Below are 16,346 nucleotides of genomic sequence, written 5' to 3'. Positions count from 1 at the left end.
TATTGACTGAGGATAATCTTCACTTTTTTTTTTTTTTGGTAAGCTTAGAGTGAGTTTCAGAAGCATGATGTCTCCAAATAAGCCACAATGGTAAAAGTGTTGTTTATTACATATGAAAAATTTCTGCTTTCTTTCTGTTTAGTTCATGTACCATAATGAAAATTACATCCAGTCTTCACATAAAATTGTCACTCTATTTGTTTTGTACTTAATACAGCTACCTTGTGCTATAAAAAGAGAACTTGGACAGGATATCTGTTGCTGTTGCCTTGTTTGTTACTGTGTGCCCTTGGAACTATCCCTGGGGAAATGTTGACCTTGGAGAAATCTCATTGGCTTCTTATCCTCGTATACTGGCATTGCCATGCAACAAAAAGGATGTTCAATGGAGCAGTGGTAACTAGGGAAGGAATTAAAAAGTCACAAGTGGTCCAAACGCAACTTAGGTGGTATGAGGAAGGAGGAGCTAGAGCAAGGCAGCTTTTAGCTTGTGTGAACAGGATAACAGAGTGCCTTTTACAGCGGATGGCAAGCTCTTGGTAGCCTGTACAGTTTGACACAAACAAAGTGAAGGCTGGCTTTCAGCTCCCATTTGTCCCTTTAAGTTGGCAACTACCTACAATGGTCTTGGGCAGCACCATGTCAAGGATAAAATCCAAAACATTTCTGAGTAGTCAATTTGTAAAAGGTTTCCTTTGAACAAAATAAGTGACAATGTGAAAAACAAAAATGGGATGCAAATCAATGCTATTTAGCCAGTTTTCAAAATCTGTCTAAGTAAATTTAAAATGGGGAATTTCTACATTTTTTCCCTTTCTGAAGTGAGATAAACAAGTCATTGTGTGGTGCTTTCTGATAAAAGTGTTTTATTATGTAAAGCCCAAAGCTAAGATCATGAATGTTGTCCACTCCACACTGACATTTTTAAACTATTTTGAAGGCTGTTGTAATTTATGACCAAAGGAAAACTCAATGATTTTTCTCTTCAGATCCAAGACCAGCTAACTGACTTACAGAGCAGTACAAAAGAATGGAACCCAGGGCCTGATATTGTAAGAAATTCAGTTTGCCTTTCCTACTAACTGCTGTCTGAGGATGGATGCCCCCTTGTTAAAAGGATCGCTCTGGAAAATTTGTAGTCTCTGTTGGTATAGTTTCAGAAGCCAGCACAGCATGAGCAAGAGACTCTGCCAGCCAAGGAAACAGTCACCCACCTATCTGATCCCCTGTGACATGCTGAAATCATGGGCACCTATGGGCACATTATGCTTATTCTAGAGGAATTTGAACGTTTTCCACTTTGGCTTAAATGATCTCTCTTGCACCATTCCAGAGGAGACAAGAGGGCTATCCAGGCACAGATGCTGCCTAAGGGGAAAGCACAAGCATTTCTTGTGTAGGGATTGCTATAAAGTGATGGGTTTGGTCCTGGATAAGCTGAGGATGAGGATGGCTAGTGTTGTTTAGGATGCTACCTTTTCATCAGTGAGCATGTTTAGATGCTGACTAGGCCACAGGCTCTGTGCTAAATGATACTGATACAATATTGAATACATTCAGATACACTCTTTATTGTACATAATGTGGAAATGATGGCCAGATTGAAGAGGTCTTTGATGGTCATCTATAGTCAAGAGGTCTCTGGCCACATGAGACTTTAAATTTGGAAACATGTGTCTTTCACCATCAACTTCTACTGCTTTTACTCCTATAGTTAAATTATTTCTTCCCAGACAATTTATTTATTATATCTTGGCTGGATCTCTCTAATGCTAAGAAATACAATTTTTAAAACTTGTTTTTATACTTCATTCCATTCTTTATTAATAGTAATAGTAAGAGCAGGAATGTGTTATTGGGGACACCTTTGCCAAGAGGTCACTTGCGGTTGCTTGGTTGGCATTCAAAGCATATTATTTAGTGCTAAACCTTGCTACCTAGCACACAGGCCTATGTTTAGTCCATAAGTGCCTATGCAGTAAGCAATGTCCAGTACAACTACATGAGAAAATGTTTTCTTGGAAAGACACACTCAAGGAATTCTGGGAAAATAAAAATTATGACTTATTTGAAACAAGTCGTTCCTGTTCTAATGATATAAAGACCTCCATTTTGGTCATTTCTTACCATATCCCAGACTCATTCTGTAATAAGTGAGGAATGAGAGCTAAGATTAACCTCAAGGTGGGGAGGATGCTTCACACCCAATTTTGAAAGTCTCCATAACTGCAGCCATGCTAATGCTTTTGACCTTCCTCTTCTTCTTCTTCTTCTTCTTCTTCTTCTTCTTCTTCTTCTTCTTCTTCTTCTTCTTCTTCTTCTTCTTCTTCTTCTTCTTCTTCTTTGAATTTGGGCACTAATAGCCTTTGCGTCCTGATATTATTAGGAAGCTGGGTAAGACCATAGGAAGTATTTCATGTCTAGCATATGGTGTGGGCTCAGCGTTAAGGGCGGCCGGAGCCCGAGAAGAGCTGTGTTATATGTCACAGGGCAGTTCACAGTTTTACAGGCAGGCTTTCCGTCAGTCGGAGGCAAGATCATACCGCCCTTGGGAGATCTAATCTGAAAATGGCTTCTCTTTGAGAGAGTCTCCTTTAGCCATCTTGGAAGGCTGTGTGTGGCCCTGAGTCTGGCAGGGACTGAGCTGAGCAGAGCTGTTCGCAGCAAGTCTGTGGTGGTGATCTTCTCGTCTGTCTTCTAAGCTGTGGGCGGCTCCTTCTTTGGGAAACAAGTTATAATCGGAACTTGGAACAAGCTACGCGGCAAACAATGCTCTCATTGCCTCTCCTGCCATTTAATTAATGCCAGTCTGAGTTTATAGAAAGTATATAAATATGACTTATGCATATTTGCACCTATTTTTTTTTCACGAGGCTTGCCATGAGGTGTATAGACATGCCAATTACATCCTCCTGATAAAAACCGTTGTCCTGAATGTCTAACGTTCTTCTGATAGCCCCATTTCAGACACATGGATAAGACAGCACTTAACCTAACCTTTAAGTTACCATTGAAGGCAACCAGGATTTGCACCACCTGCCTATTCAAAATTATATTTTGCTGGAAGACTTAGGTAGATTTTAGCAGATCAGAGTCAACGGCCTTTTCCTAGTGCTTTCTTTCCCATTCGTGTCAATTTAACTAAAGAAATTCTGTGACCTGTAGGCCACCACTTGAAAGATAGGCCAACATGAGCCGAACAGTCTGCTTTTCCTTTTATCTCCACAAGATCAAATCAGAGCATGACTTTAAACGCACGCGGCTCCTGAGTTGTCCTAAGGGACCAATCAGGTGTCTCAAGGAAGATCTGCTGTTTCAATGCAACATCATTTGCCATGCGTCTGTGAGCATGCATGTCAACAAGCAGATTTTATTAGTAGAAACTTTGAAGAAAAGCCTGTTCCTTTACCAAACAGGGATTAAAAAAAAACAGAAAACAAAACAAAACAAAACAAAAAACCAATAAAATTAGCATTGTCAAGTCACACGGAATATTGTCCTAAGCAGGAGTCTGGAAACCTGGTTTTGCTTCAGTTCTTTATTCAAATTAACAAACAATACATTTGTTCTAAAGCGTTTTTGACCCCTTTGCGACAGAGCTAGAAGAGCCCATCCTACGGAAATCCTCCTTTTCCAGTATGGGATCCGTCACTTTCCCATAGATTTTCCAGGTCAGCCAGCCTTGTGTTTATAGGCACCAAGACAAAGAAAGATTCGGTCTCTAGAATCCGACACTTGTATTTTTAAGAAGTGATTATAACACAGACCTTCAGTTTTATTTTTTGAGATTTTCTGTGGAAACTATAGAATCAGACATTAAAATGCAAAAATCATATCTTTAACATATTTAGCGCAAACCTTCCTGTTGTTTTCTTCCTTTAAATTTCAAATTGACTTTATTTTTAACCCTTGCTCTACCTCCTTCCTCAAATTTTAACACTAAATGGTTACCTAAAATTTGATACTTAGGAAGAATGTAGTGGTAACTGCAGGACCATGAGTTGATGGATACTTCTTGAGCTAAAATTTCACTGTAAGAATAATTCTTGAACGTCTGTAAATAGATTTATTTTTTTTCTTTTTCCCTGATGTTACCATGTTACATAAAATTCTTCTTCATTCATTTGCCAAAGTACGTCCCCAGAAGACAGGACTTAAAAATTTCTCAAGCCTTTTATTTAACTAATTTATATTCATGGTTAGTATCTCTGTGACAGGATACAAACAGTTTTAATAGTAACATTTTATCTTTAATTTTAAACAATCTCCTAAATAGTCCAGGTAGGTGTCCCAGTGCTTGTACTTGGTGTCATGGAGACGCAGCAGGTCAAACGGCTTGTCCATAGTTACATGGTTGATGCCATGGCCACAATAGGGATCCTGATCTTTATGTGCAAAGCACTCTTTACTACCCTGCACAAAAGTAAACTGTCGAATTAGACAAACCTCTAGGTAGGTGCTTGGCCAATGTGATGAGACAGCTATAGGGAGCAAGGCATCCTCCATTCTCGGCAGTTTATTATGGCATTCCTGGACATCCAGCTCCCTGGATACTCTCTGGAATTAGTCTGAAGTTATAATGGTGATTTCAAGCATGCTGGAATATAGCATCGGAGACCTGGGGAGGTCCAAGTAGTGGACTGGAATAGCTACAGCTATTAAATATCTAGGTCACCCTTTATATAGGGCTGTAATACATCCTCCAGCCTCTGATTTCCGTGCTGACAGAAGGAAAAAAAAATTCCATCCTGCTAAAATGTAGTCAGACGGCAGTTTGTCTTTCCAAAACATTATTAGGTATTATTACAGAGCGTGAACACCTTTCATTCCTGACAAACAGGAAATGTATGCTGCACTACTGGTGTGTCAATCAGAGTGATAGCATCAAATTTATGGTTTTTAATTCATCCCCACCTCCTGTGGAGCCTTTTGCTCATCCCAAATTATGAATCTTAAAAGGTACATGATTAAGAAGAAAAAAATATCTCTGCCTGTGTGAGCTCCCCGTGTGAAGAGCTGAGAGGTAGATATTTCAGAGATTTGAAAGCATCCCCTGGTTGCTCAGAAGCTGGACAGGTTACTTTCCTGCAGCCAGGAATATCTGTGCCTGCTTTCCCTATGGTCTTTCACTAGAACTCAAGGGTGTATTTCTAATATATTGCTGCCTTTGTATATTTAAGGAATAATAATTTTAAAAATAATGTGATAGATGCTACATGTGTCAGTCCATGGCGCTACTGAAATCTGTTTCAATTCAAGATTTCTATGGCTGTTTCTTGAACTGTGATGTTTTCTTGCTTTTTGATATATTAAATAATGAAAATGTAGCCAATTTCATAGCCTAGCTTTCCATTAATTAGAGTGATAGTTTACATAAATCTTTTTTTGTTCTGTCTTTTTATTCTTTTCTTCAACATATAATAAAAAAATAAGAGCATAGTCAGTTCAATATGAAGTGAAACTTTGCAAAACTAAATTGGAAATGTAAGCACACACACATGCACGCACGCACAAGCACGCACACATGCACGCACACACACACATACACACAACTTCACAACAGGGGATTCAGGAGCCTGGGGTGTCGGAATCTGTCCTCTCCGGTTCCTTTCTTGTTTCTGGTGAGGAGCCATTTTTCTTGTTTTTCCTATGTAGCTCCACCTGGTCTCCATTTGTTGCCACAAATTCTGCAAATACCACACACTTATTTACGATTTAGGAGTGTGACCTGATAGGTGCTGTTGGAAGGTGAAGTAATAATTAGCAAAGTCAATTTTTTCTGTTGCTGACTGCAAACCGATGGCTTCCTGGTCTGCAGACAAGTCTCTATTTGCTGATAGCACATGATGAGCTATTTTGGAGATATTTTATAGGAACTCTCACTGTATGGTGGCCTTCATGTTCAAATCGCACTTGGTCATCTCCACCACGGCTTTAACATTTCTGATGCTTCAGTGTCTCAGCGTGAGTGCATGGGGCTTTTAAGTAACTCGTGTAGCATTCGCTTGCACAGAATATCTCATTCTGCTTTTTCCTACAACTTCTTTATGATTCAGGATGGAACTATGTGGGTTCTCATGCAAGAAAGAAAAGAGAAAGGAACTACGAATTCCCATTTTCCTGTTGGGCCCCCAGCATAGAACACCAACCTCGGAGAGTGATGGTAGCTAGGTAGGTAACTGCCTGATGCACCGGGACTTGCCTTGTAAGGAAAGAAATGACCTAAAGGAAGCTATCTTTTTCAATGGGGAAGAAATACAGGATCTGGGGACTCTGGTAGAGGAGCTTCCTCTGAGGACCTTTTCCTCACCTGTTTTTGTGTTTGTGGTGTCAACATTTCCAAAGTGTATGCACCCTCTGTCTCTTCCTTACTTCCCCAATTAATTACATCACAGTGCCCTAGGCACACAAATCCAAACTTTGGAGCGGTGGACAACCTGCCTTATTTCCTTTAGTTCCTTTAGATGGTGCATGGTAGAAGTCAGCTTTGAACCTGTTTTCCACCTCCAAAGCTACTGTTCTTTGATACATGCCTGCATATATCAAAGTAGGACATATAAAAAGTAGGGCCTCTTTTTGACACCCCCTTTTAATTTGAATTTCTTTGGAGCATATTTGATTGTTCCTTAATGAAATGAACATATTTATGTAACAGGGACCTGCACGTGGTGCATTCTACCCTAAGTAATTTTGATAATGGGATTACCCTATTTTCCTCATTCACCTCTTCTTCTTATTATTATACAACTTACAAATGTGAATGTTTGTAATTATTTTAAGACTTATCTCGGGCAATGGGAACACTAGTTGATTATGATGGATGAAATGTTAATGTTGCCTCAAAATCCAGGTTTTGAAGCTCTATCCTCTAGTGTGGCTACCTTTGGAGATGAGGACTTTAAGGAGGCAATTGAGTTAACGAAGTCATTACAAAGCTTTGATTTGATAGGGTGAGATCTTTGTAGGATGTGACGTCAGAAAAAAAGAGAAAAAGGGACTGGTCACTCACATACCTACTTGACAAACCAATGTAAGGATGAAGAGAAGACAGACTTTTACAAAACAGTATTTCTTTTTGTATTTGTTTTTGTTTGTTTGTTTGTTGTTTCTTTTGCTTGGGAACTAAGTATTTATAGTCAAGAAAAGTGAAATTAAGCAGAAGTTATGTTGTTTGTTTCTTAAGTTCTGTCTTTTACTTTAGCAAGCCAGAAATATCATCCTCACCTAACATGGAATCACTTGGAATTGTGAGAGTTGTGAGAGTAGATTTTCAAGCCTCTGGATCTGTAAGAAAATATTTTTTTTCTGCTTTATCTGAGCACTCTAAGATGTTTTTTACAGGACTCTTGACAAGTGAATGCCCTAAATACGTATACCTCTGGAGAATAAATACACGTATTTAGTCCCTCTGAGATTAAATATCAAGGTTATTATATCACTGTGGTCAAAACACCCTCCATGTGAAATAGCAAAATAAAAATTGATTAAATAGCATGTATGTTGTTTAATTTTATGCACCAGTAACTGTGTCTGCAATTATGACTAACGGGGACCAGGCAGACTTCACAGAGATGAGCTTGTGTCTTGCAGAACAAACAACAGTTTTCTGGCAAGGAGGGTGGAAGAATGTGTCCCTTCCACAGAAAGAGCCGTGTCATGAGAAACATGATAGAACCAGGGTTCTGGAGACTCTTCCAAACTGGTAAGCAGAAGTCAGGGGCCACGTGGAAGACAAGGCTGTAAACATAAGAACCAGTTCATTAAGAACACTCCAAATGCTGAGCTTATAACATGGGTGACATAAAAGGAAGTGTTGGTCTAGAGAAATGGTTCAGTAGTTAAGAGCAGTTGCTTCTCTACTGCACGGTGACTTTGGTTCCTAGCACCACCCTCAGGCAGCTGACAATCACCTGTGACTCTGGCTTTAGAACCCAGTGCTCTCTTCTGAACTCTGAAGACACAGCAGGCAACAATCAAAATATTCCCTCCCTCCCTTCCTCTCTCCCTCCCTTCCTCCCTCTCTCTCTCTCACACACACACCCTCATGCACACATAATTTAAATATTTTTGAAATGATATTTTATTTTTATAGTTATAGAATCTGGTTTACAGTTTTGAAATTTAGTCAAGGTACACTGGAGATAACATGAGAATTAGCCCAGGCCTTCACATGGTACTTCGATCATACTGGACCAGAAATATCTTATAATTGGTTATTGCATTTTTTCTTTTGTTACTATCTTACCTCAAGGACTCAGCTCAAAATCCCACCCACTTTAGAGTTCAAATAAGCCTCTATATTCTTTGTTACAGAACTTAGCTTATTTTTTTTTAAATAGTAAGTAATCACCCCCTCTACATGCAAGTTTAATTTTTCCATGTGGATTTTACACCACATAAATGACACTCATCTGTTGGAATTTTAGAATGACCCTACATGGGTTAGCTAGTGGGCGTGGTAGAAAGCTGAGCTTTGTTTGCCATTTTGGAACACTCTTTAGTTTCATTTTTCTGAGGTACCACACTGTCCCATGTTTTTAGCTGTATCCACTTGGATTTCCTTAGTTTGATGTTTTAGAAACCAGTGAAGGGAACAGTGTGTATATTCGCCAGCTAACTGTGAGTGCCAACCCTGAATTCAGCACACGTGCTAACCTGTACGGAGGAATCTTTTGCTGGCCAAGATGCTGTGTGGTGAACGTAAGTGACCAATGGGAGAAAGGTTTATGTTGGTGATATGAACTGGGTTTGGATTTCATGGGCTAGTGGCTAATGTACCTTAAAACTATAAGTGACTATTATCCCTAAACTCTGCTGAGGATAATTCGCTTTTGGAAAAGGGGGAGAGTTGTGGCTTACAGTGCACATGCTTTTCCTTATTATCTGTTCTGTCTTTCATTCACCTTCAAGCAAATGAAAATACCGGCACATTGGAAAGACCCTTTTGTGTCGCACATGGAACACTTTACGATGATGTGGATATCATGCCACCAGCAACTGTCCTGCTTCGTGTGCACATATTATCAATCTGGGAATCTTGTTACCCTAGTTACCCCAGAATGTTTCCTTCTGACTGCATTCTTTCTATCTGTAAGTAACTCTTTTACTCAACAGGGAACAAGGGGCCAGATGGCATGCAGACATGTGCTTAAAGCTGGGCGAGTCTCATTTGTTCTCTATTTCTTGTTACTTTCTGTCACTCCTTAAGTAACCACACAGAAGGGACAGACCCTGTGGGCTGCTTTTCTCTGTGTGTATCTGACACATGCTTTTAGCAATGTGTTTTGTGTTACCATTACTGTTATCGTGGTTTCTTTTCTTCTATACTTGTTGTTTTAATCCGCTTGAATTTTCTGAAAGATGGGATAAAAATAAGTTCAACAATATAGACAGGTCAGCCAGAAGACAGACATGCAAATACAATGAGTGTTGTCCGTTCTAATTAATAACCTTGAGCTTATTCCAAAAGCAGCAGTACAGTTCAAAAATAATTTTATTTAGGAAACTCTTTCTGGAAAGTTTCCTTTAAGCCTCTGCCTATCAATCACAGCAATCATCCTTTAAGATTGGGTTTGAGCTTTTTTAAACAACTCATTGAACAAATAATTGTTAGGTACTTCTTAAGTGGCAGGCAGTAGATCAGGAGCAAGGAGCAAGACAGACATGGTTTCTGCCTTCCAAGACATTTATGATCAAATCTGAAATGAGTGTCTGAGAACTGGATAATGCTGCTTCTGATAAGTGCGAGATTTGACTATACAGTGACAACCTTAACTACCTCAAATGACAATTTTAAAGAAGAGATTTAAAACATTTTGAGTAATGCAAGCATCTCTGGAGTAGCTCTCAAACATACTACCCAGTGAGAAAATACTAATTTTTTTTTCACATACGGTTAGGTAATATACAGATCACACATTTGATGTACATTAATATCACTCCTCTCAGAGTATAAATATTGGACTGTTCACTAGGTATAGTAGCTTTTCTCGGTTGTCAACTTGACTCCATCTGGAGTTCAGTAAGACCCAGGTGACTGGGTACACATGTGAGGAATTTTGTCTTAAATCATTTGAAGTGGGAAGACCCAATTCTAACCCTTAATCTTTTGAGGTGAGTAGATATGCCTTTACTCCATTTTCAACTTGGCCACACTTTCTGCCAGAAGTCTATATAAAAGACACAGAAAAAGGAAGCTTGATTTCTCATTGTTTGCATGGTCTCTCACTGTTAGCAAGTCCATTCTTTCAGTGGCTTATGACTTATTGGGGTGGGGGAAATCTGGCACAGCCAAGCTCATGGACTGAAGAACTACAGGATTCTTGGACTTTCTATTGGTAGAGAGCCATTGTTGGATTAGCTGGGCCATACCTATAAGGCATTCTAATAAATCCCATTTATGTATGTATGCTTGGGAAAAGAATCTTCTCTCTAGCAGCCACAGAGCACAAGTTTCAGGAAACCAAACCAAAGCTCTCATTTTAAGTTTGTTTGAATTACAGAAAAAAAAAAGCAAAACAAACAAACAAAAAACAAAACAAATCCAATCCTTTTTCGGTGTTGGTGGTTAAAGTAAAAACATGAATGGACAAAGAATAGATCCTATAGCTTGGGATGAGGATGTGTGGGAAGACCCTCTTGAAGCTGAGCACTTTGAACCCTCAGAATCTCAAGGGTTTCTTTCACCTGAGGAAATAGTCTCTCCTTCTGTAGTAGACAATGACTTTCACCCTCATCCCCTGAGATGTTGCCTTTTTTGCCTTTCACTGAGGAAGTTAATCCTTCATTGTCTACTAAACCAGCATTGACTTCCTCTGAAGGAGATGCCAGGCAAGACAGTACTGATATCCCTTGGGACCCAACAAAAGTTGACTCTAGACCTATAATGAGACTTAAGGCTAAGCAGATTTCTAGGCAGGAGGTAGAAAGTACAGTCCGTGAGATGGTATGCTACACTACTAAAGAGGTAAGTGAGTTTGCAAATTCATTCCACCAGAAATCTGTGGAATATGTGGGAGAAATGCATTTTAAGAGTGTGGAATCATAGTGGAAGGAACATAAAACTGGATCAGGCTCAGATTTTTGAGAGATTCTATATTTAACATGGTAGTTCACACAGTTAGGAAAGGTGTCAACAGCATCAACAAACCAGAGCTCACAGAAACTGAAGCAACAATCAGGGAGCCTGCATGGGTCTGACCTAGGTCCTCTGTATATATTATGGTTGTATAGCTTGGTGCTCTTGTGTGACTCCTAACAGTGTGAGCAAGGTCTGTCTCTAACTCTTTTATTTTATTTTATTTTTTGGGGGGAGCCCTTTCCTCTTAATAGGTTGCACTGTCCAGCCTTGATATGAGATATATGTCTAGTCTTATTGTAACCCTTTGTGCTATGTGTTGGGGATAGTAGGCCACATGGCCAGTGTTCAGCCATCTTGTCCAAGTCTGCAACTTTAAGTTTCTATTTCTCCCAGAGCTTGCCTTTTACCAGAAACTAGCTGATCCTATTATGGTTTAACAGATAGACTAGACAAAGATAGAGCAAGATATCCTGTGTGGCAGGATGTTATGACCCTGCCTGGAATTCCCTGTGTTTTGAGATAGCCTGCAGCTGGGTTGCCACAGCAATATGCCTCCTGCCTTATAAAAACTGCTGCCTGAAAAAGAAAAGTTTGAGAGCTTGATCAATATTCAGACTTGCTCTCCTTCTTTGTGTCTTGTGTTTTTTCCCTCATTCAGATTATTCTCCTCCTGAGCTTTAGTCGAACGCCCGCTGGTTGGGGCAGCTATGTTTGGCTGATATCCCTGGGTTGGGAGAGGGGAGAGCAGCTGCTCTTTTCTGGAGATAAATGGAAGAAGAGTGGATCTCTGGGAGAGAGGAGGTGGGAAAGAAGGACTGAGAGAAGAGAAGAGGGGAAACTGTGTTTGGGATGTAATACATGAGAGAAGAATAAATAAGTAAATAAATAAATAAATATGTATTTTAGGAAAGAAAAGTGTAAAAACGCTTGTTTAATGGTTGGTTGAAGCATCTGTCAAAAGATGGTCTATGGAATGGGAGTTGGAGATGCTTGATATCCCTTGGCTTAGTGTTGATTAATGGATCTTAAGACTCAGGGTATTTGCAATGTGAGAGTGGGTACGCTGTATAAAACCTAATCCTCACAAAGGAAAAGCCCAGAAAACATGCCCTTCACTAATCCAAAAGACACAAAATGGTGAGAGGAACACCAACACTTTGAAAGGCTTTGCTACTGGAGACATTGCTCAGTTGGGTGAATTTAATGTAATAGGTTTAATTGGACCAAGAAGTAGTAAGGACTAGGTGGCAGGACCGAATTGCCAAATGCAAGGTGATCATAGTTATTGTAAAGGCAAAGCAATGTTAATAATGGCCTAATCCATATTGGCCAGCACTGGCAAAGTGGTGTTATTGCCATATGACTCATATAGAGTTTTGGTACAAGCTATTCAATTATGGTGTTTCCAGGCAAGATCTAGATAAGAAGGCTATAGCATTTGTATTTGTTCTAGTAAGTGGAAAAATTCTCAAACAAATGAAAGGGAACCAATTTCCAGAGTAGAGCCCATTTAGACCCAGATCCCTTGAATGAAGGGAAGGCAAGATTCCCCCTAAGAAGGACCTTGTTATGACTTTTGCTGTTAGTCTTTCTCCAGTCCTTCCCCAGAGTGACCTAATGCATTTTAGGAGAATACCTGCACAATGGAGAAAATCAACAATCAGACTGTTTACACTCTCCTGGATATTGGTTCTGAATTGATCCAGACAGATTTAAGGAGACCCCAGAAACACTATGGTTCTCCAAGGAAAGTACAGGATTATAGAGGTCAGGTAATTAATGGAGATTTGGAGGAAGTCTGTCTGACTCACAGTAGGTCCTGTGGGTCTCTCATCTCATCTTGTGGTATTTCCCTCACCCCAGAATGTATAATTGGGATCGCTATGTTGGAAGGTTGGCAGAATTCTCACCTCCATCCTCTGACCTGCAGAGTGAGGGCTGTTAGAATTGGAGAGGCTGACTCAGTGAATGAGTATTGCACTCTTTTAATATAGTTTTTCATGTTGTAGTGACCTCCAAAAAATACAATTATTTTCATTGCTACTTCATAATTAAAATTTGCTCTTATTATGAATTGTAATGTCAATATTATTGGGGATAAAAGTTTGCAAATGGAACTGTGACCTTCAAGTTGAGAACCGTTGGACTAAATGGAAGCCTTTAGAGTTGCCTCTGTCAGGGAAAATAGTGAATCAAAACCAATATCACATTCTTGGAGAGATTGCAGAAATTAGTGCAACCATCAAGGCCTTGATGGTCCCCATCACATCTCCCTTTAACTCTCCTATCTGGTGGTTGCAGAGGATAGGTGTTTTGGATCATGGAATGACAGTTGCTTACCTGAATCAAGTAGTGACTCCAATGGCAGCTTCTGTACCATATGTGGTGTCTTAACTTGAGCAGGTGAACACAGATCCTGGTGAATAGTATACATCGATTGATCTAGCAAACTCCTTTTTCTTGGTACCTGTCCAAAAAGACCACTAGAAGCAATTGGCTTTCCACTGGTAAAGTCAGCAGTATAGCTTTACAGTTGTACCTCAAGGATCTATGAACTCTTCAGCCCTGTGTCATAACTTAGAAGAGATCTTGATCACCTGCCTCCTCCACAAAATATCGTATTTGTTCACTATCTTGAAGACATTATTCTGATCGGACCAAGTGAGCAGAAACTGGCAATCACTTTGGACTTGCTGGTAACACAGATGCATTTTAGAGGATGGGAAATAAATCCACCCCAACCTCAAGGACCTTCTACCTCACTGAAATTCTTAGGAGTCCAGGGGTATGGAGCACAAAGAGATATTCCTTCTCAGGTAAAGCTTACATTATTATACCTGCGCCCCACCCCCCACCCCCATCACCATGAAAGAAGTACAATGTTTAGAGTGCCTATTCTGAAGACAGTACATTCCTCACTTGGGTGTGTCACTCTGGCCTACATACCAAGTGCCTCGGCAAGTTCCTAGCTTTGAATGGGGCCTGGAACAGGAGAAGGCTCTTAAATAGGTCCAAGCTGCTACGCAGGCTGCTCTACCACTTGTAGCACATGATTCAGCAGATCCAATGGTACCTGATACATCAGGAGTAGACACTAATGTTGTTTGGAGAGTTTCCGTAGGTTCCTATACATGAATCACAGAAGAGACCTCTGGGACTTTGGAGCTGGGCTCTGCCATCATCTACTCTCTATTTGAGAAATGACTCTATTGGAAACTGAACACTTAAAAATGGACCACCAAGTTACCAAGTTACCCAGGCTGTCCATCATGAGTGTGCTCTCTGAAGTAAGCCATGAAGTAGGCTGTACATAGCAGCAATCTATTATCAAATGGAAATGATATATATGTGATTGGGTCCAAACAGTTCCTGAAGGCACAAACAAACTACATGTAGAAGTTGCCCAAATGTCTATGGTTTCTACTCCTATTACAATACTGCCTGCTGCCAAACATGAACCTGTAGCCTCATGACTGTGCCTTATGATCAGTTGACCGATGAAGATAATACTAGGGCCTGGGTTACTGAAGGCTCTGCAAGTTATGCAGGTACCAAAGAAGTGGATGGCTGCCACGTTATGACCCCTTTCTGAGACAAACCTGAAAGATACTGGAGAAGGGAAGTGTTCAGAGTGGGCAGAACTTTGGGCAGTACACATGGTCATACATTTTATTTGGAAGGGGAAATTGCCAGATGTGCAATTGTTCACTGAGTCATGGACTATAGCCAACGCATGGGTTGGATAGTCAAGGACTTACAAGAGTTAGGAAATTGATGAGAAAGATGTCTAGAAAAGTATATAGATAGATCTCTTCACATGGGTGAAGGATACGAAGATACTTGTGTGTTATGTAAATGCTCATCAAAAGGTGACTACAGGAGGGGAACATTCAATAACTAAGTAGACTGAATGACTCATTCTGTGGTCAATCATCTTATTTCCCCAGCTATCCTTGTCATTGCCCAAAGGGTCCGTGAACAAAATGCCATGGTGGCACAGATGGAGGTTGTGCATTGGCTCACCAACATGGATCACTACTCTGCAAGGTTGACATGACTACAGCTGTTGTTGAGTACCAGATCTGCCAACAACAGAGTCCAACACTGAGTCTCAGATATGGCAGCATTCCACATCATTCGACAGGGTGCCCAGGTAGCAAACTGACATCATTTCTTCAAAGGAGTAGATACTTAGTCTGGTTATGGATATGCCTATCCTGCATGTAATGCTTTTGCTAAAACTTACAGAATGCCATATCTACCATCATGGTATTCCTTATAATATTGCTTCTGACCAATGAACTCACTTCATAGCCAGAGAAGTATGACAGTGGGACCACAATCATGCAATCTACTGGTCTTATCACGTTCTTCACCACCCTGAGGCAGCTGTCCTGATAGAAAGATGGAATGTCCCATTAAAGAGAAAGCACCAATTAGGTGCAAGCAGAGGGATGATGCTAGGTCCTCAAGATGATGGTATATGCTTTGAATCAGCATCCTATACATAGTACAGTTCTTCGATAGGTCCAGGAATCAAGGCATTGAAACAGAATAGTTCCACTCACTATAACTCCAAGTGACCCACTAGGACATTTTTTGTTTCCTGTTTCCTTAAGTTCTACTGGCCTAAAATTTTGGTTCCCAGGCAGGGAACCAAAGCACTTGTGCCAGGAGACAGAACAAATATTCTATTGAATAAACTTCCCTTGGCCACTTTGGACTTCTGATGCCCTTAAACCTACAAGCTAAGAAACAACATTAGGAGGGATGATTGATCCAGATTACCAAGGGGACATTGGATGGCTTCTCCACAACAAGGGTAAGAAAGAGTATGTCCGAAGGGTACAGGATTCATCACAATGTGGTGCTACCCTGTCCTGTGAAGAAAATCAATGAGAAAAATGTAACAATGCCAATGTCATGCAGGCAAGATAATAAAGGGCATACAGTCTTCAGGAACAAAGGTATGGGGCCCTCCTCCAGAAAAAGAGCCAAGACCTGCTGATGTGCTTGGTAAAAGGGGAGAGGAAGTAAAGAATGGGTAGTAGAGAAAGGTAGTTATAAATAATAGCTAAAGCATGTGATCAGTGGTAGAGACAAGGATTATAATTGATAAGAACATTTCTGTCACATTTTGTTAGGAGTGCATTTGCATGGACATTTGTATTTTATCTCCTTGATTTCTTTAACATAAAGTATATTTACAATTAAAAGAATTATCAGTCAGCGGTTATTATATTTAAGTCTGAGATACTAAAAGAAC

The sequence above is a fragment of the Acomys minous genome (assembly GCF_964271855.1).
Source record: "Acomys minous genome assembly, chromosome: 11".
In the NCBI taxonomy this organism is placed as follows: Eukaryota; Metazoa; Chordata; class Mammalia; order Rodentia; family Muridae; genus Acomys; species Acomys minous.
The sequence above is the reverse complement of the archived record's forward strand: the minus strand, read 5'-3'. Positions refer to the sequence as shown.